Here is a 25561-nt window from a genome sequence, read left to right on the forward strand (position 1 = left end):
CTCATTTCACATAATTTATCCATCCCTCCATTTGCCCTGCCTAGATGACACTATTCCTTTTTTTTTTTTTAATTTTCTTCCCTGGCACTTTAATTAGATTCTGTTTTGTATGGTGTTAATTGGTTCTTTGAAACATTCTTATTATCCACATACTTTGTATCTGTTATTTAAGAACTGAATCCCAAAACTAAAGATTTTCAAATAACATTTATGCCTACATGGTCTCTGAATTGTAGTAGAAAAGTGTACAATAAATAAACAAACAAACAAATAATAAAACTAAACACAATTGTGGTGAGTGGTCTGACTTTAAATTAATAATCCAAATCCTATGTTGTTTCATCCCTGATTTTCAGTTTCTTTCTTCTATTATCTCCCTAGGCATCATCCTCAAACTTACACAATTTTCTCTTATTCAATGTCGCTCACTATGGTACAGGTATTCCAAGGCGTGCTTCAAATAGTCTCTGAAGACCATATTTGGAACATAATAATGTCCCAAGATGTTCCCATGCTATCAGTATTGAAGACTAATGAGAAATTCAACTTCAAGACAGTATCCACACAACAAAAGTGTGTGTTACTTGCCTACCATATGCTATCAGGGATGAAGAAATCCACCACAAATAGGCCTCAGTACAATATTTACTTTTGTGTAAGTTGTCTTTAACATTTTGTTAAAGGAAAATAAATAATACTATTCCATCTTAAAACTATTTCCTATCTTTTCATGTGTTGCTACAAGAAAAGAATGTATTTTCTGGTCCTTAGACACTAATAGTATACATGATATTAAGGCATGAAATTCTGTAAAGCTCACATTCATGGTCTTTATGTCTGTACTGTCTTAACTGTATGTTCTCATCATAGCCTGTGAGGTTGCCTCTAAATGGGGACAAAAATGTACAAGATTATGCTCTCTGTGATTAGTCTGAAAAGGAAAAGGAATTTTTCATATTAAAAATACAGAAAACTAGATGTTATCTTTTGCTTTAGAACCTATGTATAGAGAAAGGGTTTCGAGGGACATACCTCAACAGGAAAGGGAAATAGTACAGTTATGAATGGATCAGGAGGCTGGAATGGGAGGACCAAGTGGGGGAGGAAAAGAGGAAGAAGAGAGAGAAAATAAAGGGAGAGACGGCTAAAATTAAGGCTCAGTTGAGCAGCAATGTGGAAATCTGATATAGTAGAAACTTTCTAAAATATATGCATATATAAAGGGTATCTACATGAAGTCACCAAATAATGAGGAGACAGATACCCAAACAGACATCGCATCAACAAATTAAGCTTCAAATATTGGGATTGGATCACATCTAACAGAGCAATGTCCAAAGGCTTCCTATGGCAACCTCCAAACAACCCAGGCTATTGCCAAGAATGTGGGTTGCTCTGCAGAAACTGACAGCAAGACCTCATTGCAAGACCACATCTACACAACTCCTTGTACACAGGGAAGTCCGGCTGATGCCTACAGAGAGACTTCACCCCCTACATTCTAGGGTTGTGGGTACTGGAAGGAATTCTGGAAGCTAACATAAAGAAAGTTAAATACCACCTCAGCTGTAATACTTTGATCTACACTGGTGTCCTGACTGCAATATATGCTAGCTCAATATTGCCACAAAACTAGTGAGAGTAACCAACCAATATCTAATTTGTCTAAAGGCCTACTCTGCAATATGGAACCTATACCTGACACTGTTTAGATGACCAAGAACATGAGAATGGGTAGCCTAGGGAACTAGGGGAAATTAAATTGAGTTAAATAACAAATAACCTGTAGCAATAAAATGACTTCTAATGACATTATGCTATATTCACAAATCAGTACCTTCTTCAGCCATCATCAGGGAAACTTCCCACTGAAGCAGATAGGAACAAATACTGAGACCCACAGTCAGATACTATGAAGAGTATGAGAGACCTTGGAGCACTTAGTCCTAAATAGAATGTCTCCATCAAATTCTTCTTCTTAGGGCTCAAGAAACCCTACAGAAGAGGAGGTTGAAAAATTAAAGGTCAGAGGGGATAGAGAGCACTAGGAGAACAAATTCCTCTAAATCAACATGATCAAAGTTCATATTAACTCACAGAGACTTAGACAGCATGCACTGGATCTGCACCAGATCTTTCATGTACATATTATTGGCTTCCCATTTAGTTTTGTTGTTGTTTTATTTTCTTGTGACACCTCTTGAGATCTTTTCTGTCTGCTTGTTTTGTACAATTCCACTCTGTTAGTTTTCATTTTTATCTTACTTTATTTTGAGATGGCTGTGTTCTCCACTCATGGATCTAAGGGCCCTTAAGCTGCTTACTTTGTCCTGTGTCTTTTTCAGAACATTTCCCCAGAGATTGTTTGCAGAAGTAAACAGACCGCATGGAGCATGTGGTTTCAGGTCACATGAGAAGCTTTCTTATGTTCTTCATGTGGTAAAAGTCTCTCTCTCTCTCTCTTTTTAACCTGAAGATGGAAGGGGAAAATACAGCGAAGAGAAATGACATTTCCCAATTGTATGAAAGCAAAGACCGAGACTCATAACCTTGTAAGTAAAAATAACAGAGCAGCCAAGACACGCTCTGTCATTTCCTCCTCTACAATGAACAGTCTGCTACACACACCACTATCAAGAATCCATCTTGCTTACCACACTGTAAATCTGCCAGTGTCCCACTGAGAATTCTGCAGTTTTCCTAGTTCTTTGTGCCTATATTCATGCCACATCTAAAAAAGCTTATGAAGACAGGAACTACCCTTTCCAATTTGATAATTTAGCATTCATAAGTCTATGTCATTGATAACTGGGCCTCTGTGCAATGAATCTTATCCTTCAGTGATATCTACTAGTTTTAATCAAAACAATCACAAAGCTGGTAACCAAGCACCTCACAAAGTCAAGGCAGCATAAACCCTTTCCATAACCTTTCCTCATAAGCATATGATACATAATACTTCCTATATTACCTACATTCAGATCCTTCAGAGTCACATTCACATTTCCTGTGGTCTACTAACAAAGCCAAGTATCTATTTGTTTTTATTCATTGAAAGTACATCTTTTGTAAATTATGTTTCTCAAGATAAGGAGTGCCACACTGAGAGAACAGAGGGATTCTATGAGCAAGGGAAAATGGAGATCATAACAGGAAAATATACAGAGATGGACAGCCAAACTAGTGGAAACTCATGAACTGTGGACCAATAGCTGAGGAGCTCCTATAGTACTGGACTAGGCCCTCTGGATAGGTGAGACAGTTGTTTAGCTTGAACTGTTTAGGGGGACCAGGCAGTGGGATTGGGACCCTTCCCTGGTGCATGAGCCAGCTTTTTGGAGCTTTGTGCCTATGGTGGGACACCTTTCGCAGCCTTGGTGCAGGGAGGAGGGCATGGACCTGCCTCATCTGAATGTACCAGGCTCTGCTGACTCCTCATGGGAGACCTTACTTTGGAGGAGGTGAGAATGCGGGGGTGGGTTGTGGGGGAAGCCTGGGGAGTGGTAGGAGGGAGGAGAGGGGAATCTGTGGTTGTTATGTAAAATGAATTGAAAAATCTCTTAATAATAATAATAATAAAGAAATACTGAAAAAAACTAATGTAAATAAACTAGAAGGAGACAAGGAAAATAATTTTCAAATGGTACCTTTTTAAATGAATACCATCAAAAAAGCAAATGGCAAGAAATGCTGGCAAAGGATGACAAGAAAGAGAAACCATTATCCAGTGTTGGAAGGTAAACTATTGCTGTCATTGTGAAAATCAGGATCACCACATGGCACACATAATCACAGCACTCTATATCCTCCTACAGACATACTTCCTTATCCATATTCTGTGCTGGGCTTTTCTTCTTCTTCTTCTTCTTCTTCTTCTTCTTCTTCTTCTTCTTCTTCTTCTTCTTCTTCTTCTTCTCCTTCTCCTCCTCCTCCTCCTCCTCCTCCTCCTTCTTCTTCTTCTTCTTCTTCTTCTTCTTCTTCTTCTTTTTAGCTCAGCAAGGTTTCCATGATACATTGCTATGCATAGCAAGATGTCCACGAATAGATGAATGGATGAAAATATGGCACATATATACAATGGAATTTTATTCTACTATAAAGATAAATGAAATAAAATTTACAGGGAAATGGACAGAATTGGAAAAAATGTAAAAATTACATTAAGTTGAAAAATTTTAAATTGTAATGTTATGCAAGTTAACCAAGATTCTCAGACTAATGTCATATGCTTTCTCTCTCTCTTCCTCTTTCTCTCTCTTTTTCTCTCCCTCTCCCTCTCTCTCACCATCTCTCTCTCATAAACATATCTAGCCCTTGCAAATTTGCATATCTAAGCAGGAGAAAATATCTTCTCATTTCTATTATATAAAAATTAATGGTGGTTGGGATTAAGCTCAGTGGTAGAGCGCTTGCCTAGCAAGTGCAAGGCCCTGGGTTCGGTCCTCAGCTCTGGAAACAAAAGGCAAAATAACAAAAAATAATGTATTTTCAATATATTCTTATCATTTTATTGTCCTTGATTATGCATGCTTCAATTATTCTTTCCTCAGTTATTTAGTTGTATTTTTCCCTAACTTTTAGATATTTGTAATTTTGTAATTTGTTTGTGGTACTTAACCATACATTTAGTACTACAAATATATCTGTTGTAGTTAAATAAATCCGATAGTTTCAGGAGGCAGTGCAAATGTAAGTGTGTGTGAATGTATATTTATTTAATCTTGTTATTCATGCTGAGTATCATTATGTAACCCACGCAGAAATTTAATGACACAATTCATTCACCTGTTACAACTTTCTGAGTTCTGGCATCATGGCTGTACTATCAGATCTGATATGGCTGATAATAAAGTTGTACATTTTTCAAATTTTTGAGATAAGCAAATAAGATACGTATTTAGTATTTAGTTACCTTAGTTTTTTTTCTCTAATATGTGGAATATGACTTCAGGAGCTGATAATTTGGAATTTGCTTAGATGGATGTTATCAGTATTTTTTTTTTCAGTGCATTCTCAGCTCACTCCTTGTCGATAGAAGTATATACATACAAGTGCAATTTCAAACTCTCACAACAGTTCCCTTTCCAAGGAGTCAATTTTTTTTTCAAAACTCCTAAAGGGGCATACATTAAGAAGTTGCCTTTTCTGGCACTACAAACATTCAATGAAGCTCTTTTACTATCATTTCACACACTGCTAGTCCAATGGGAGGTACCTGACAGAGCAAGCTACAGCACCACCTGTGGTTAAAGAACTGGACACACATAACTCTCATGTCGATTATTTTCATAGTCTTAAATTTTTTCAATATTGGGATGGGTAGGTTCAAGGTTAGTGGCCTAGAGTAATACTGTTGTTTATAGGACCAAACACCCAACGTACTTCGTCATTGGCTGGCAGATGTGATAGTAAGTGACAGAGGACATCTCTATTGTGAAACACTCCAGTCCTGTATTTCAGTGAGAGAAAACCTGACGATGACAATTCTAATTCAGTTCTGAGTGATGGGAGTTACCAGGCCATTTGAAATTCGTACCAAAGTCCCTCAGCCAAAGGTAAAATCAATCTGAGACTATTTCCCAGTCCTATAACATGTAACACGGATAGAACCCAGTGAAATAGTTTTATTTGAATTCTATTTACCTCTTTCAGGCTTTATAAGTTCTACCCATTATTTGTCAAAACTACTTGTTCCTTAGTTGGCTCATTTCAAAGTCAAGAAATCCCAGAAGCCATTATGCCCCCACCCTGGGTGCTTTGGTGGTCCTGGTGGTTGAGGCCATTTTCTCAGGTAGATGCTCTGCTGCCGTAGTACACCTCTGCTGCTTTCAGTACTACATCAAAAGGCCATTTGGTCATCCAAATTAGTTTCCTTTTTCAAAAAAAGAGAAAAAATTTCCTGTTCATCTGTAATTGTAAGTTTTAGGAACAATATATAATATATTTTTACCAACTCTTTTAAAGTAAAAGTGTGGCTCTACCCAGTGACACATCGACCACAACCTTCATTACATACACCTATCAGGCATTCAGATGGCAGTGAGCCTGGCTACTACCCAGTCATTTTGTTTATCTTTAAATCCTAACTCCCTTGACCCTGAGCACAAGGAAAAGTCAGCAAGTTCTTGAGGATTCTTTATCTCCCACAATCTAATCACACACACAACAAACTTTTCCTTTTGAAAATGTAGCTGGGAAAACTAATGAATAAAGGTTACAAACCATATACCATTCCACATAGTAAATGACTGTTAACACAAACAGTTTAAGCAAAACCACTACCTGTTGGCTTCACTGGCACTGTAGAAGTACATTTGTTTCCAGATTAAGCATTAGAAAGTTTTCAACAGCTATAATCTCTGGGGTAACAAAAGAGAGTCTTTATAACATATAAGAAAGTGGTATTTTTCATGCAGATACATTTATATACACTCATAATTTAATAGAAATTAACCATTGTATGCTTTATAAACTAGGATATAATTTTCCTTTTGTGGAACTCTGTAAAACTGAAGAGCCCCACAAACTCAAAATAGTAATCACTCAGCATTATAGTTTTGTAAATGCAGTTTACTATACAAACAAAACTATTGCTGTGTCTTAGAGTTTCTATAGCTGTGACAAAACACTATGACCAAAAAATCAAGTTTTGGAGGAAAGATTTTAATGGCTTACACTGCCACATCACTGTTCAAGAATCTGGAAGCAGGAACTGATGCAAAGGCCACAGAGGGATGCTTCTCACTTGCTTGTACCCCATGGCTTTGCTCAGTCTAATTTTTTTTTCCATTTATCTTTATTAGGAAATTTTCTACTCACTCTACATACCACCCACAGATCCCACCTCCTCCCTCCTTCCACCCTCCAGCCCTCCCTCCCTAGCTACCCCTCATCCCCACATCCCCCAAGTTAAGGCCTCCCATGGGGAGTCAGCAGAGCCCAGCACACTGAGCCTAGGCAAGTCCAAGTCCGTTCCCACTGCCACCAAGACTGTGCAAGGCATCATACCACAGTCACTGAGCTCCCAAAAGCCTGTCCATGCACCAGGGATGGATCCTGATCCCCCTGCCTGGGTGCCCCCCCAAACAGTTTGAGCTAAACAACCATCTTCCATATCTAGAGGAGCTAGTCCAGTCCCTTGGGGGCTCCACAGCCAGTAGTCTACAGTTCATGTTCATGGGCTTCCACTAGTGTGGCCGATCATCTCTGCATGTCTTTCTATCATGATTTTGACATCCCCCGCATGCAGAATCCCTCCCTTTTCTCATCGATTGGCTTCCCGGAGCTCAGCCTGGGACCTGATTTCTTAAAGAACCCAGGACCCATCATGGGCTGGGTCCTCTCCCATCAATCACTAATTGAGACAATACCTTATAGCTGGATTTTATGGCAGCATTTTCTCAGTTGAGCTTCCCTAATTTCAGATAACTCTAGATTGTGTCAAGTTAACATAAGACTAGCTGGCACATATCTCTATTAAACTTTCATCTCTTCAACATTATTAATTCATGTATGATTTTTATTTTTTGCAATAGGAAATATCCTTTCCTATATACTGTGTTGTTACTTTATATGCATTACTTTTTTATGTTTTCTAATGATTTTTCTCCTAAGTACTAACATACCTAACCTAAGAGTACACATACTTATAATATTATACACAGATCTATTCCTAGGTTCTCAAATACATAGTAATAGACTTTATTTTGTTTATGGGGAAGACATAGCTCAATAAAAATACTTTTACATTTTCTACCATACTAATGTAATACATGTTAATAAATCCTAAACTCTCCTTTATTGTTTCTTTTTATTCTGGTGTTCTGAGACAGGATGTCATATAGCCCAGGATGACCTCCAACTCACTTTGTAGCTGAGGATGACCTTGAACTATTGATCTTCTTGCCTCCACTTCCCAAATGCTGGGATTAAAAGTAAACACCATCACACCCAAGTTTTCCAGGCAGCTTTTAGATGACTCTTAGAGGTAGGAATTCCATTTTCCATTTTACAGAAAACTGTTTCTGAACAAAGTAGCTACTTTATTTCCATTAGAAAGGGAGGAAAAAGTGAGAGCTTCAACAATTACTGAAGAAGAGGCCAACTCACTTAATGGCAACCTAAGCAAGCAACACTGAGCTATGGAGTCTCATGAAAAAGTCTGCAATCAACACACAAAACAGATGTCCAGCTGGGCAAAGCCTGGAGTATTGGATACAGCCAACAATGTTCCACAATTAACAGATATGTTACAAACATGAAATAGAAATGGTTAGCAGATTAAACATTCCCAAATCCATTAGCATAGCATCTCAGACATGCAAAATAGAAAACAATTTCTGGACACAAAATAGGAAAATGAATCCAAGACATACAACAGGAAGAGAGTATTACAGTAAGTTATCTTCAAACTACAAGTTCAAGACAAAAATCATGAGATCAGGTCTCAATTTGAGATCAGAAAAGCTACAGAAGCTGCTATTTCAATCTAGCTTGTGAAAGGCTAACATTTCCTCAAGCACAGCGTTTCTCAGTGTGAACTCACCATTCTGTTCAGTATTAGTTGTTTTGGATTTTATCTCCTACTCCTATATAGAATTTCACAGACTCACATACAAAAAAAGCAAAGGTGAAGATTTTCCACATTTTATTGTATATGTTATTATCAGTGTTTCATCTTGAAGTTCAAAGGTATATTAAATCAATGCACTAACTTCTAATATGCCACTACAATATGATACCAAGCATTACTGCTTACAAAACTATACACATGTAAACATGTAAGACGTTTGTGGTTTTGCTGTTCTTGAATCACTTGTAATACCTTTAATACTTGTCCACAAGTAATGAAACATCATATATATATGTATATATATATATATATACATATATATATATCACATGTCCCATCTTTGTTTAGTAACTTCAAAAGGAAACTGTCAGCTTCCATGGGGAAGGAAAGAAGGCAGAGCTACAGATGGAGGAACAGCTCTAAAATGATAGTTGGACTTCCAGTAAGGAGAAAATCAAAGCCAGTCTAAAAGATGAGAATGTATTACATACTGGGTAACTATAGCTGGAATCTGCCCAGGCCGCGAAATGCCACTGGTGTTAACGGTGTTGGATACAGGAGCAACAATGAGAAAAGCACTCAACTCTTGAAGGTTCAGCCTAAAATCCTGAAGTATCTGTGGCAAATGGGTGACCCTTTTCTGGTGGTGACAGGCCATGCCCACAGGTTTATCCAACAAAGTTGGCCAAGAAGAGGGTAATAAATGATACAGGTATCTGTGAGACACTCTTTACCACCAGCCACCTTCCATTGTCTTCTGAATAAAAGCATCAGTGGCGGGGGCACTCAAAGAGAAAATTTGGGATTATATTTTTGTTTAATTTTGAGACAGGGTCTCTCTATCATCTGGGCTGGTCTTGATCTTGTGGCCAATCCTCCTGTCTCACCCTCCAAAATATTGTGGTTACAGGTGTGGGCTACCCAGCATAGAAATTTGGATTTCCTTTACTTACTTATTTCTCTACCATTTTCTCATTATTTGCTCCCATTAAAGGGTTATTTATACTAAGCATTTTATGATAAAAAGCTTTTATTTTAGTATAAATTAAAATTCTTTGCCCAATCTAATTAATCATTAGATTGCTCAATATTTCCTCATTTTATTCATTTCTATGATTCAACTTCACAGCACCTATAGCAACGAAAAATCATTCCAGAAATCAGCTCCAATAGCACCTGTTCCTAATTCATCTAGCAAGCTTAAAATTCTCTCTCTACTGACATCATTGCAAACAAAGGTTCCCTGGCATGTAAAAGACTGCCATCCCATATAATAAACTCTGGTGATTTGGAAGCAAAGGCAGATTTCCACAGTAGCTCCTCACAGCATAAATGTTAAAAAAAAAAAAAAAAAAAAATGAACACACAACATTTCTTTTTTTGTGTGTGTGTGTTTTTTGTTTTTTGTTTTTTTGAGACAGGGTTTCTCTGTGTAGCTTTGCGCCTTTCCTGGGACTCACTTGGTAGCCCAGGCTGGCCTCGAACTCACAGAGATCCGCCTGCCTCTGCCTCCCGAGTGCTGGGATTAAAGGCGTGCGCCACCAACGCCCGGCTCACACTACATTTCTTATTGAAACTAGTTTTGTTGATTACCACCCACCCCCAGGCCCTTAATTTCTTTTAAATCTACAGTAACCAGCAACAAGATCCACACTTTTTATTGGACCTGCTTTTTCTTATTTAAAGTTTCATTCAGAACCTAATTTATTTTTTTCAAAATTATAGTGAACCAACCAAAGGACTGTGAACATTGCTTCTGAGGCCCATTTTCTGATAAGAAAGTTCAATTCCAACTGGGAAAATATACCTGAGTTTCAGAATTTCAGCCTAACATTACATTATCCCTTAGAAAAATAAATGTCCAAGTACACATCTTGTGTTGAAGGAGAACTGATTCATGCTTTTATAAAAATTTCAACTATTTAATGTTAATATGCCAAAAGACATCTTTGCTTCTTTTTCTGAAAAGAAAGGATTTTTATGCCAAGTTTTAATTTTTCTTTCACTATTGCAGTATGTCCAAAGTCGAAGGCGAGTTGTCCTCTAGGGCCCATCACATCTCCATAACAGAAAAGTCACATATGCCATTTCCCTTCCAGGCTTAGCCACATCGAAAACCAAAGTCCCATATGATGTATGGGATTCCCTAGAGAAAGACTATAAATATAAATACCACTGTATGTGATGGTTTGAATAGGAATTACTCCCATAGAATCATGTGTTTGGATGCTTGGCCCCTCATGAGTGGCACTACTGGGAGGTGTGGCCTCGTTGGAGTAAGCATCGCTTCGTTGGAGTAAGTTTGTTATGGTTGGGGTGGACTTTGCGGTCCCAGATGCTCAAGCTAGGCCTAGTGTGGCATTCATTTCTGTTGCCTACTGATCAAGATGTAGATTTCTCAGCTCTTTCTCCAACATCGTGTCTGTCTGCATGCCGCCATATTTCCCTCAATGATTATAATGGGCTAAACCTCTGAAACTGTGAGTCAGGCCCAATTAAATGTTTTCCTTTATAAGAGTAGCCTCAGCTTCTGGAACCCGGTGCCTGTGGTGTAACACCTTGCACAGCCTTGGTGCAGTGGGAAGGGGCTTGGACCTGCCTAGGCTCAGTGTGCTGGACACTGCTGACTCCCCATGGGAGACCTCAATTTGGGGGATGTGGGGAGGTGGGGTGGCTTGGGAATGAGGGCTAGGAGGTGGGAGGAGGAGGAGGGGGATATGTGGATAGTATGTGGAGTGAATAGAAAATTTCTTAATAAAAAAAAATGAAAGGAAAAAAAATAAGAATAGCCTTGGTCATGGTGTCTCTTCACAGCAATACAAACCCTAACTGAGACACTGGGCTCAATTTTTTTTTTCCTGTTCTCTCTTACCACTCTGAGGTAATGCATAGACGCAGTTGGTCTGTCCTGAGAATAATGAAAAAAGTAATACAACATAGACGAAACATTTAAAACTATCAAGATGTCCAAAACCTCGTAAAAACAACAGCTATCTTCTCCAAGAAAAAATTCTCTTTAAAAAAAAAATGAAGATTTGCACATGTATAAATAGGAAGTTACACTAGTTACACTCATCTATGGAAGTATGAAACCAACCCTGATATCTTATCTTTCTGCTTTTATCATATCAGAGACCTGTTTTTGTTCATACAGCGACATGTGACCTCCCAACATTTCTTTCACCTCAAATTATATTAAATATTTGCTATTTGTCGTTCCACCCTCAACTGTGCTTATAATAGTATTAAAGCTGGAAGACAATTAAAAACAAACAAACAAAAACTGAAGTCCCCCACACTTGGTATTTAGTCTTCTTGTTTGGGACTTTTAAAAAAAAAGGAAGAATTCACAACACACGACCTGAGCACCTGTTTCAAATTAAGCATCCTCCTTACATTTGCAAATGGTATCTTTCTAGTTAAGCAAACTGCAGCAGAAGACCCATGCCATTTGGTTTTCATCTTTCTGAAGTCAGCAAGACCACTGCATCCTCAGGGCTTTTCTGTGTTGAATCTGAGGTGGAGTAAAAGAAAAGCAGTCTTTCTGTTCTGAACCATGGATGCAATGTGAATAAAGACATCCCGATTTCACTAGGAAAGAGTCTCGATAAAGAACTAGGACATCCCAATGAGAAGACAAAGGAGAAATTGTCAAGTCCTGAGTTCAGAATTTTGAATTAAATATAAAAAAAAAAAACAAAAAACAAAAAAACACTTAAGGTCAAGAAAATGTTCATCCTGTGTAATAATATTCATCACATGGTCCATGCCATGCACTCTGCCTTTCATGGGCAGCCCATCCCAGGGCTGGAGGCCAGTTGCCCAGGGCATGCCTCAATCTGCAACTTCACTTCTATGTCGTCAATACTTTACTGAACTAGTTTACTTAAAAAATGAGACAATTTAAACATTAACATAGAAATTAAATTTAAAGAAAGGATAATTAAAAATTTTTAAAAATCTGAAATTATAAAGTGAAAGATTATAAAAATAATTATAGAATGAACCGACCATGAATGTGTGTGTATTATAAAAATATATAAAAATGAGAATTAAAGGAAAGGAGATAGAGAACTTCATCAACTTAGTAGCAGCACATTGAGTGATTGTGAAAGGAGGTAACAGAACTGAAAAGACACAGATACATTTGAAGAATACTGCAACCCGCTTCTCACTAATCATAAAACTAGACAACAGGAACATTTTATGTGAAAATTTAACCATAACCAATACAGATAATATACAACACACTAAAAATTTTAAATTAATAAAATCTCACATACTATGTTGTGAAAATGAAATTAAGACATAATCCAGTAATAATTATAAATAAGAAATATTGGAATTAATCAACAAAATTCTAAGTCATTAATATTTAGTGCACCAAAAGATATATTATAGAAGTAATAAGAAAAATTAAAATGTAATAAAATGAATTATTGCATATGTACTTAAAATACATATTCGTAATAACAAAGTATTTTATTCATAAAATTGGCACATACATACCCACATGCATATATTATGCATATACAATTGTATATAGTTTTATGAGGTAGTGTTAAAAAGTATACCTTTATAATTTCTATATTTTAAAAGTATGTGGATTTAAATCAAAATTTAATTATTCATTAAGCACAAAGCATTCAATTTAAAACATATTCTTTACATTACTGTGTTGAGCAGATGGCTTGAAGAAAATGATGAAATCACTTCTCTTCCATACCTGACTAACACTTTAGGTTGTACTATTAAGTCTCTCATTTAAATATAGTTTATGTTGCAATTATAGATGCCCATCTTTTTCAAGGTACTCAGAATGTGATCAGTCATGCCAAGACAGGAGAATTTTGAATAAGAAATGAGAATAAATGAAAAAAAAATTGACCAGAGGAAGTAAATTCTTGCTAAATTCTTTAAAACAAAATGTGTAAAGGCAATTCCCAAGATGTGTTATTATTCTCACAGGTCAAGAATTTCAGTTGCTATATGATTTTTATCTTGTTTATAAATTCAGATTTTCCCATATTACGATAATATGGAATAACAAATGATTAACAGACTTGTTTATAAAAAAATGTTACAGCAATTGTATGAAGATGGTAGCTTGGGGATTGGTATAAGATAAGGCTATACTTGTGTAGATGGAAGTTTATGAACACTCTTTCCCACAGAGTAAATGTAAACAGCCAGCATCAGTTTAGAGATTGAAATTCCATGAGTCTTATGAGAGCATCAAGTTTTACTGTAATTTGGGCATCAAGCGACTTTTGATATTCATTCGTTGTTTAAAGAATTGGAGCTTTTAAGTGTTGGTTTTGCTTATAATAATAATGTTCATTAAAACTTTAATGAAAAAGAGAGGGGGCAAGGAGAAGGAGAAAGAGAAGAAATATAGTTAGAAACTGACTGAAAAGTAATGGGTGGCATTAAGGAGAGTCCACAAGTGACAGCAGAGGAAGGTTTAGTATGTTTGCCACTGTCACTAATGTGTTTGTTCCTAACTTCAGTCATTCAGAAGGCATACCTGATTGATTCATAGTAACTGGGTCACAATCACGAGAAAAATAGATGTTACCTTGGTGAAATATCTATAGCAAATGATGTTATCCCATAAAAGATATTTATTTATGTTAACATAATTTGACAGATGCTATAAAAGTAGATTTTACTATGTGAGACAAACAGGTCAGGCAAAATTGAAGGGCACTCATCCTTGAAACAGAACAGGAGTCAAGGTGATGAACAAAGAACATTCTAGATGAATTCTGAATATAAATTTAGAAGTGAGTGGATCATCTGTATTAAAGAAAATTTAAAGAAATAAGAGTTACTGAGAGCATAATAATTCAGGGATACTTGGCAAATGATGAGGCATAGAAGAAGGTAGGAAAGTGATACATAACTCTCAGATTACAGATTGGAACTTTAAGTGCAAATGGGAGGTTTCACGTTGTTTAAATAAGATAATCAATTTATGATTTTAACATGTGCTCAGGCTTCCCTCTTTGGATTGTAATAGAAAGTGGCAAAGGGATATTCTCTCATTCAGAAGGAAGGAGAACTAATGCAGATACAATGGAATTCAGATAAAGTTAATAGACTTCTGATACATTCAAAACAGAATTAGAAGGTATTTTTAATATGTATGCAAATATTGCAATATATGTTGTTTAAAAATTACAAAATTGGGGTTAAATTTTTATTTCCTAATGTTCACAATAAACCTAATGAAGTACAAAATAACAGTTGTTTAGCACAATGTCCATGCTAGGATCTGTAGAAAGATAAATTGTGTCTTAAATTCTTTAGGTACAAAATCTTGACTATTTTAACTAACATAATAATTTAAAATCAAGTTCTTTACCATTTTGCCAGACATAATGACAAGATGTACTTCTAATGATGTGCTAGGTTATAACAATAATATGGAATGTGTCTTAGTTTGGTTTGCTGTTGCTCTAGGAAAAGGTTTATTTTATCTTTCACTCTCATGTCAAAACGAAAAATTAAAAATGCAATGCAATCATAATTCTCTGAAAACCAAAAGGTCAGGCCTGTCACAGCAACACACACTCTCTAGTATCAATTTATGTCTTATTTTGGTTTTCTGTTGCTCTGAGAAAACACAATGACCAAAGGCAACTTGAAAAATGAAAGATTTCTTTCACATTATACTTCCATATTACAGTCTGCCATGGAGGGAATTCAGGTCAGGATCTCAAGCAAGAATCTGAAGGCAGGAATTAAAGTGAGGTCATGGAGTAATGCTGCTTATGGTCATGCTTCCCCATCTTGCTCAGCCTGCTTTTTTTATTCAGGCTTGGACCACATGCCCAGGAATGACATCACTTTCAGAGGCCCGTGCCCTCCCACATTAATCACAACTAAGTAAAATGTCCTACAGAATGGTTTACAGGCCAATCTGATGGAGACATTTAAAAGTTGATGTTCACTCCTCCCAGATGACTATAGCTTGGTTAAAGTTACAAAACCTGATTAGGAAAATATGTCAAACTATAGCCAGAAGATTCCAGAGCACCAAACTACATTTTGTATATTTCTAATTTTATACTCTGAAATACAATAGAGCTTTTAAGAATGGGCTGGTATGTTTTTCTCCTGCTATTTATTGAATAACAATAAATTATTGAGGACACACATCTGAAGCTATTAGATATATACTGAGTACACATATTTAGCTTAAAATAATTTTGAAAGATGAGAGAAACCAAGTCATGGTGTTTATTCTTGAATATGAGTAAGTAGAATCAAAAAGTATTAAAACACCAAGTAAAATGTAAAGTCATACAAAAATTAGGCATATGTGCTTTGTTTACTCAATTTCAAGTTGTTTAGCTTAAGTAGCAACTATGCTGATTATACAAATTTACTGGATTTTTACTGATTTTTGCACTTAAAAGCATGCTAAAATATATGAATGCATGTTTTCTTAACACTATTATAAAATGAACCTATTATAGAGGATATACACAGTAATTGGTCATTGAAGAATATATTTAGAACAAACATATAGAATGTGAAAAATTACCAGTTATACCTGACAGAGGTTTAATATGTATAATATACAAATTATTCACAAAACTAAACCGCAAGAAATCAAACAATCCAATTAAAACTTGGGTCGACCCCATAGAAATGGATCAAGCCCTCTGGATAAGTGAGACAGTTGATTAGCTTGAACTATTTCAGAGGCCCTCCAGAAGTGGGATTGGGACATGTCCTTAGTACATGAGCTGGCTCTTTGGAACCTAGGGCCTATGCTGGGACACTTTGCTCAGCCTAGGTGAAGGGAGGAGGGGACTGGACCTGCCTCAACTGAATCTACCAGGCTGGGCTGACTCCCCAGGGGAGTTCATGCCTTGGAGGAGGTAGGAATGGGGATTGGATTGGTGGTAGGGTTGGGAGGTGGAGAAGGGAGGACAGGGGAATCCGGAGTTGATATGTAAAATTAAATTAATTATAAAAACTTAAAAAAAAAACTAAAAAATTAAACCCCAAAAGGTGCAAATTAGGAGAGATTGATTACAGACTCTTAATGACTTTCAAAGATTTTTTGGAGACATTTCTCATCTATGAACTATTGTTGGGGTAAAAAAATGATTAACTGAATAATTTGTTCAAAACCTTAGAAGGTGACAATGACTAAAATAGTCCAAGAGAATTATCACCTGAAGCTGAGAAAGAATTGGCCTTGGTAGAAAAGAAAGTGCCTGAAGAACATGTGGATCGTGTGGATCCAAAGCTGTATTGCATTTTGGTTATTTTAGGCTCTAGGCATTCTCCTACAGGAATTTTAATTCAGAGGGAAGATATTATATTGGAATGGATATTTTTTACCAAATAAACCAAATAAAAAATTAAAAAAAAAAAAAGAAAAAACTTGGGTCAAAAAACTAAACAGAAAGTTATCAAAACACAAAATACAAATGGCTGAGAAACATAAATGGGAGTTGTACAAATAATTCCACTTCTATCAAATATAAGCACCATAATAATTTTGTCCCATTATTTTGTTTAACTCCTAGAAATATTAGAATGATCATGAATGTACATAGTATTTCTGTCTGCTTAGCAGCTGCAAATGAATCTACTAATACTTTAATCAGTGCCGGTGGCCTCATAGGTCCCCAGTCAGTGCCTCGAGAGCCATGTAGACCAGAGTCTGGAGGGTCTTCCAGTCCTGCAGCCCTGGCTCTGCCGCAGCCTCATTTTCTAGGTTTAAACTTGGTTTATATGGTTCTAGTTACCAACAAAGACCTGGAAGTCAGATGGGAGGGTGAAAATCTGTAGATCAGCGAAGCTGAGAAGCAACCAGATGGCCTTGCTTTCTGGTCAGTGACATAGTAAGAGATGTGTCTTTTCATAGTTCAGAAAAAAAAAAAATGCCAAACTGTAGACCCATCCTTTCCTGGCTTCTTCATGGTTAATTCCAGTCAGCTCGTCATTGGCTCTATTCCTGCTTCAAGGTTTAATCTCATTAACAGTCTCAGGAGTGTCAGAGTGTGATCAAAATATCCTATAACAAATGTACATACCCAAGTTTGAGTGGAAAATTAACAAAGTATGTAGATATGTTTCTATGATTTGATCTTTTTACAAAATTGTACTCTAGGTGGTAGGACTTTAAGGATTCTTGAATAGAAGTTTTATGAATACATTTGTCAACAAAAGAATCAAAAGTTTTAAAAGAATTATCAATATCTTCTTATTCTGTTTATCAGCAATTATTCTTGCTTACAAACTGATGTATAAACAAACAAATTATCAAACAAACAAACAATAGCTTTAGCTGATGAGAAATGGTATTCAGGGGGGCATATTTACAGGACTTCATCTACTTTTCTCAACCATAATCAATGGCATCTTTACATAACAGTAGATTTGTAACCATTGTACCTGTTAAAAACCAGCATTGTTGAAGTTAGCATTGTAGCTACATTGAAAGCCCTGTCCCCAAAGGAATATCAAAATTTTATTAATCTTCAATATGTCTGGGAAAACATTTTAACAAAGCTCTCATCATTTGACCTTATATGTAGCTCACTTTATCAAGAAATACAAAGCTGAAGGGCTTAGAAGAGAAAGTGATGAAATATTTATCTAGGTTAGTGGAAGTTAATGGTCTGAAGGAATATAATAGGACTGATGTGCAGCATTACTGGCTCAATTCATATCAGAAGTCAGAGAATGAAACTGATTATTTAAAATCAGCTTCTGTGATTACATGTCCTTATTTTAAGTCATGTAAATACACATGGAAACACGCTTAAAGGAAATAGAGGAATTAATCAAAATATGACTTAGTTAAGTTTGGTGAACAAGTAAGAATGAGAAAGGGAAGCTATTATATTTTCCCTTGGGATGCTGATAATGACTGACCATGGCATTTAAGATAATTTTTAAGTTGTTATGTATCTGTGACCTTGGTGATACATGAAAGATTCAACAGCTCATAAAATGTTCCCAGAAATTAGATCCTTTGAAATTCCTTGGATATCCTTGTGACCCTAAATTACATTTTTTTCAAAAATAATTATAGTCATGAGTTCCAAATTTATCACCCATTGACTTACACATTTATTTACTCAGGTAAGTTGTGTCTTGGGTAATTTTTTTTTATTCTACTTGGTAAAATACCTTTATTGAAAGATCCAAGACCTTTATATAAGTTGTTAGATAAAAGAAAGTAAGTTGGCCAGGCGGTGGTGGTGCATGCCTTTAATCCCAGCACTTAGGGCAGGCTTATCTCTGTGAGTTCAAGGCCAGCCTGGGCAACAGAGTGAGTTCCAGGAAAGGCACAAAGCTACGCAGAGAAATCCTGTCTCAAAAAAATAAAAAATATAAAAAAAAATATAAAAAAAAAAGAAAGTTGAGTAAAATGTCTTTGGCATAACTGCAGTACTGAAATCTCTCAGATATTTATATTCTAAATGCAAAAGTGATAAAACAAAGCTTCCATTTAATAAATGCAGATTGAGAATTAAAAAAAAAAACAAGAGGTCATTTGGGAAATATTAGTTAGACAATATTGACTCTACAAAATAGATAGATAGATAGATAGATAGATAGATAGATAGATAGATAGATAGAGATAAAAGTTCTGTTCTTCTTGCAGTGCTTTTACTAAAGCAGGACATAAAAAAATTTCTAAATCATAAAAACAGAATTCCATGTAGATGAGTCAAACAGTTGAAAACAATATATAAAATAAAAAAACTTTGTCTTTGTTATTGTTCTTTTGTTTCAATAAAACATCATGTCGGGCTGAAGAGATGGCTCAGGGGTTAAGAGCACTGACTGCTCTCCCAGAGGTCCTGAGTTCAATTCCCAGCAACCACATGGTGGCTCGAAACCATCTGTAATGGGATCAGGTGCCCTCTTCTGGCCTGCAGGGATACAACCAGGCAGAACACTATATACATAATAAATAAATAATCTTAAAAAAAAAAAAAAAAAAAAAAAACACCTCTGCATGAATGCAGAAACATTTATTTTAAAAAAAGCAACAACAACAAAAAAAAAAAATGGAGAAATGGATGAGATCCACATGAACAGCCTGGACATGAGTGGGAGCAATGGAGGGCGAGGGGAGAGGGAAAGAGAACAGGAGATCCCAGCTGGATCAAGAACAGAGAGGGAGAACAAGGAATAGGAGACCATGGTAAATGAAGACCACATGAGAAAAGGAAGAAACAAAGTGCTAAAGAGGCCCACAGAAATCCACAAAGATACCCCCACAAAAGACTGCTGGCAATGGTCGAGAGACAGCCGAGACTGACCTACTCTGGTGATGGGATGGCCAAACACCCTAATAGATGTGCCAGAAACCCCATCCAAGGACTGAGGAATCTGGATGCAGACATCCACGGCTAGGCCCCGGGTGGAGCGCTAGGAGTCTAATTAGTGAGAAAGAGGAGAGTTTATATGAGCAAGAATTCTTGAAACCAAGGTTGGATAAAGCACAGGGACAAATAGCCAAATGAATGAAAACACATGAACTATGAACCAAAGGCTGAGGGGCCCCCAACTGGATCAGGCCCTCTGAATAGGTGAGACAGTCGATTGGCTTGATCTGTTTGGGAGGCATCTAGGCAGTGGTACCAGGTCCTGGGCTCATTGCATGAGTTAGCTGTTTGAAACCTGGGACTTATGCAGGGACGCTTGGCTCAATCTGGGAGGAGAGGACTGGACCTGCCTGGACTGAGTCTATCAGGTTGATCTCAGTCCTCGGGGGGACCTTGATCTGGAGGAGGTGGGAATGGTGGGTGGGCTGGGGGGAAGGGGAGGGGGACAGGAAGGGAGAGAACAAGGGAATCTGTGGCTGTTATGTAGAACTGAATAGTATTGTAAAAAATAAAAATAAATAAAAAAAAACCATCATGTCCAAGGTAACATAAAATAAAGCATTTAATGGAGGGGTTATTTTCATATTCAGAGAGCTAGCCTATGACCCTCATGGGAGACCATGGAGTCATGAAGGCAGACAGGATTCTGGAGCAATAGCTGAGAGCTCACATATGAACATATGATTCACAAGTTGCAGACTGAGAGAGACCTAGACTGGGCCTGGTGTAGGCTTGTGAAACCTCAATGCCCACACTCAATGATACCCATCCTCAATCAAGGCCACATACGCACCAATGAGGCCACACCTGCTAATCATTGCCTAACAGTTCCAATAACTAAGGACCAAGCATTAAAACACCTGAGACTATAGGAGCCATTCTTATTCAAATCACCACACACGTATGAAATATAATCTGTTCACGAAGCATCTACTAAAGTTTTACAAAGGGCCAGTCATTTTAAGATAGGTCACAAGAGCAGATTTAGTGTATTATGGAAAGTACACTTTCTTCTATGGAAAGGAGAGCTGCATGTTAAATTAATTACAGAAAATATATTATTCTTGATCACAGATGCTCTCCTAATGTTGCTATTGAATAAAATTTTATGAGCATCACATGGGAAACAGAAACAAAACTGTTTTATTTATGCCTTGTAACGACTCCCTTAGATAGTGTTAGTATTTTAACTACCTTACTTATGAAGAAATAGCATATCTGAATTCACTAAGTTACTTACAGTTTAATACTTATATGCTTGAGTATGTGTGTGTGTGTGTGCTTGAGTAAGTGTAGGTGTGTATATGAAGTATCAAAGATAACATCGGGAGTCTTTCAAGGTTGCTTGCTCTCTAGCATATTTATTAAGGTACATTATCTCACAGAGTTTGCCAATACAGCTCTAAAAGTTTCCAGCGAAATGTTTCTTTGTAGACATATCTTATAACAATAGCAGTCATTAAAATGAGGTTGTTTATGCAGAAATCACAAACAATATCTCAATATAAATTATAAATGCAATAATAGTGAATAATGACATCTGCCTAGCCTCTTAATGTACACTGTTTGGGGATTTTATTTGTTAAGGTAGATGAGAAAATAATTTAGTAAATTCATATTTGATATTAAATTTTTTCTTATGTTCTTCACTGTGATAAGACATTTTCTGTAAGAATTAAGGATATTTAAATGAGAATGAACTGCTATAAATCTTGTTTAATCCTCAAGCTTTTAAGGAACATATTATAATGTTTAAAAATTCCTAAAACAATCATTTGTTAACTAGATAGCATTAACATATGATTGGAATATATTTAAGTTTCCATTATTTAAAGGTTAAGAAATAATTCCAATGGAGTTATCAGACAGAGGAAGTAATAGAGACGTGTGCAGTCTATTATCATGAGAGAATGAGTGATCTTTTAATTAAGTATAGCTAGGAATCTTTTATTATCTAGAAAACTCATTTGTTGAAGGTCCTTCAAATAAATTGACATTTTCCATATAATAGAATTTTAAAACCATTGATCCCTTGTGAGTGTTTTGAAAAACATTCAGTAGTACCTAACAGAAAAAAGTTAAATCAATCTTTCATTGCATTTATAACACAATGCTTAACTTTGTACTTACTTAGATTTTTGAGTGAATTTATGTGGTGCTCCTTATGCACACACAGGAGCAATTTTAGAATAATTTCCATTGCACAGTGGATCCTTCCATACTTCATGTCATCACATAACACTTTGTTAATGGAACAGGCTTATTGCTATCATTGTGACTAAATATGCAAACACGTTCTTGAAAAATTAGCAGTGTTTACACATTTAGTATTCACTCTTTTGTCACTTATGGTTGTGGAAAGTTTTGACTTGCTAGTGAAATTATGTTCCTATGGCATCATGACAATATTGTGCACTAGAGAAGAGTGTGTGTTGTGATCTCAGCATTTAGTCATGCAAAGAATAGATAGAAGGTCCATAAAATAGTTGGAAGAGTTGAAAGTACTTTGATTTATGTCAGGAAGTAAAATATTTCCCTATCCCCAAGCCCCGCAGTCCCACAATCCACTTATAAAATAATCACTCAGACGCTTATATCACTTATAAACTGTATGGCCGTGGCAGGCTTCTCGCTAACTGTTCTTTTATCTTAAATTAACCCATTTTTATAAATCTATAGCTTGCCACATGGCTGGTGGCTTACCGGCGTCTCTACATGCTCTTCTCCTGGCGGTGGCTGCAGTGTCTCCCCCTCAGCCTTCTGCTTCCCAGAATTCTCCTCTCTCCTAGTCCCACCTACCTCCTGCCTGGTCATTGGCCATCAGTGTTTTATTTATATAGAACAATATCCACAGCACTTCCCCTTTTTTCTTTTTTTTAAAAAGGAAGGTTTTAACTTTAACATGGTAAAATTACATATAACAAAACAATTACCGAGCAAGAATTATAGTTACAATATTAAAGAAGATGTCCTATCTATCTTATATTTGTGAGTTTAAGGTTTTATAGCTAACTTATCTTTTATCATAACTGAGGAAATTTATTATAACAATATTCCCTATAACCAACCCAAATATGACTTGTTTTCTTCAGTAATATATGTTGCTATCATTTTGCATTTTTCACAGGTTCCTCTATGCTTTCTACAGATAAAATTATGTATGCGTTCTTTTGAAAATTTATCTTTTATTCATTTTACTAGTTAAGCTAGTTCATAAAATGAGCACATTATTTCTGTGACATTTAAAACAACTGTTTTCATGCCTTGTTTTTTTTATTTTTTTATATTTTTTTTTATTTTACAATACTATTCAGTTCTACATAATAGCCACAGATTCCCTTGTTCTCTCCCTTCCTGCCCCCCTCCCCTTCCCCAAAGCCCATCCACCATTCCCACCTCCTCCAGATCAAGGTCTCCCCCGAGGACTGGGATCAACCTGATAGACTCAGTCCAGGCAGGTCCAGTCCCCTCCTCCCAGATTGAGCCAAGCGTCCCTGCATAAGTCCCAGGTTTCAAACAGCTAACTCATGCAATGAGCCCAGGACCTGGTACCACTGCCTAGATGCCTCCCAAACAGATCAAGCCAATCGACTGTCTCACCTATTCAGATGTTATTATAGTGTATAATATAAACACGAATTTATTAAATAATCAAACACATACTGCTTTCAATAGTAGAAGGAAACTGGTATATGAAGACCAATTACAATCCAGGCTTACTATTTTGGCTTTAGATTTTTAATCTTTTTTTAATTTTTTCTTTCTTTCTTTCTTCTTTTCTTTTCTTTTTTTTTTTTTTTTTTTTTTTTTTTTTTGGTTTTTCGAGAGAGGTTTCTCTGTGTAGCTTTGGAGCTTGTCCTGGAACTCAGTCTGTAGCCCAGGTTGGCCTCAACCTCACAGAGATCACAGAGATCTGCCTGCCTCTGCCTTCTGAGTGCTGGGATTAAAGGCATATGCCACCACCGCCCGGCTTCTTTTTTTTTTTTTTAACTTTATGACTTCTTATAGAATAAAATTTGATAATTGAGTTTATTCCTATTGGAGAAATTAGGTAATGGTAACACACAATGCTATTACCAGTATTTTATAGTTATTCCTAATTACTTATTCATTATAATTAAAAATGTTCATTTATATGATCAAATGTATATTGACTAAATTTTTGGAAAATTTTATTTTTTTCTTATTAAATACAATTGTATGGAATTTTTATAACTATAGAACTGAATGATTAACATTTATATATGTTGTTATCAATGTATTATCTTCTTTAAAACCTGAATGCTGCCAGATTTAGTAGCTTATAATTATAAACTCATAATAGGAGGCTGTGCCTAGAGGACTACTGTCAGTTCACAGTTTATCTGGGCACATTGTGAGTTCCCGGCTGGCCTCTAATATACTACACACACACACACACACACACACACACACACACACACACACCATATACACCTCACTCATACATATCCCAAACACTATACAAAATCATACATGCAGGGAGACAAAAGGATGATGTAATTAATTAGCACATATCACTAAACACAAATGTTCAGTATGTCTATTGGACTTCAGTGATCACAATTACAAATTTTAGAGATTCTGTGGAACCAAGCCAAACCACACCGTTTTCATACCCCTTAGTTCTACAGCCACAACTTTTGCATTGCCTTTTTCTAGTGAACCCCAAAGGAAATTGCCCTTCTGCACCATCCTTACAGCCCTAGGACCAGCCCAGGTTGTGCAACTCCTGCACTCAATCACTCGCGATTTACCCCAGAACCAGCCCTAGCTGTACCTGTACCATCTTCACATTCCCAGACCTAGCCAAGTACTTGCAAAAAGAGCACCATCTTTGCCTAGTGAGTTTACAAGAACCCACCCTGACATCAACACTACTTTCTGAGGCTGAGCTCAGTTTGGAGATCTCCTGCGTTATCACAGGCTGAGGTAGGTTAGAACCTCATATCCAGCATGGAACCAATGAAAGAAGTTCACATGCCCAGATCAAATCACAAAAACACAAATGCCTCTCCCTTAAACCCATTTCCAAAGAAATTTTCTCCAATGAGAATCACCTTGATCGACCTCAGGACATAGAATTTAAATGAACAATTATGAAGTTGATTAGAAGGAATTCCAAGAATTTAAAAGAGATATGAAGAAACAACTTGATGAGCATAAAGAGAGTAGTACAAAATGCCCGAGTGGTGTCCAAGAAAACACAGATACATAAATGAAATAATGATGGGGATTTTTCTATTGCTGTGGCAAAATACCATGACCGTTGCAATTTACAAAGTTTGTGGTTTGATTTGGGGCTCATTGGTGTACAGTGTCAGAGTCCATGACTGTCACTGCTGGTACAACAAGCAGGAAGGAAGGCACGGCACGGGAACAGTAGCTGAGAGATTATATATCCATCTGCAAACTGGAAGCAGAGAGATCTAACTGGAAATGCAGTGGGGGTTTTGCAACTTCAAAGCCCACCCCTAGTATCATATCTCCTTCTAACAAGACCACACATTGTAATACTTCCTAAATGGCTCTACCAACCAGGGACCAAGTATTTAAATATATGAGCCTATGAAAGAACACATTAAAATCATCAAACTTGTCT

This window comes from Peromyscus leucopus, chromosome 15 (assembly GCF_004664715.2).
Source record: "Peromyscus leucopus breed LL Stock chromosome 15, UCI_PerLeu_2.1, whole genome shotgun sequence".
In the NCBI taxonomy this organism is placed as follows: domain Eukaryota; kingdom Metazoa; phylum Chordata; class Mammalia; order Rodentia; family Cricetidae; genus Peromyscus; species Peromyscus leucopus.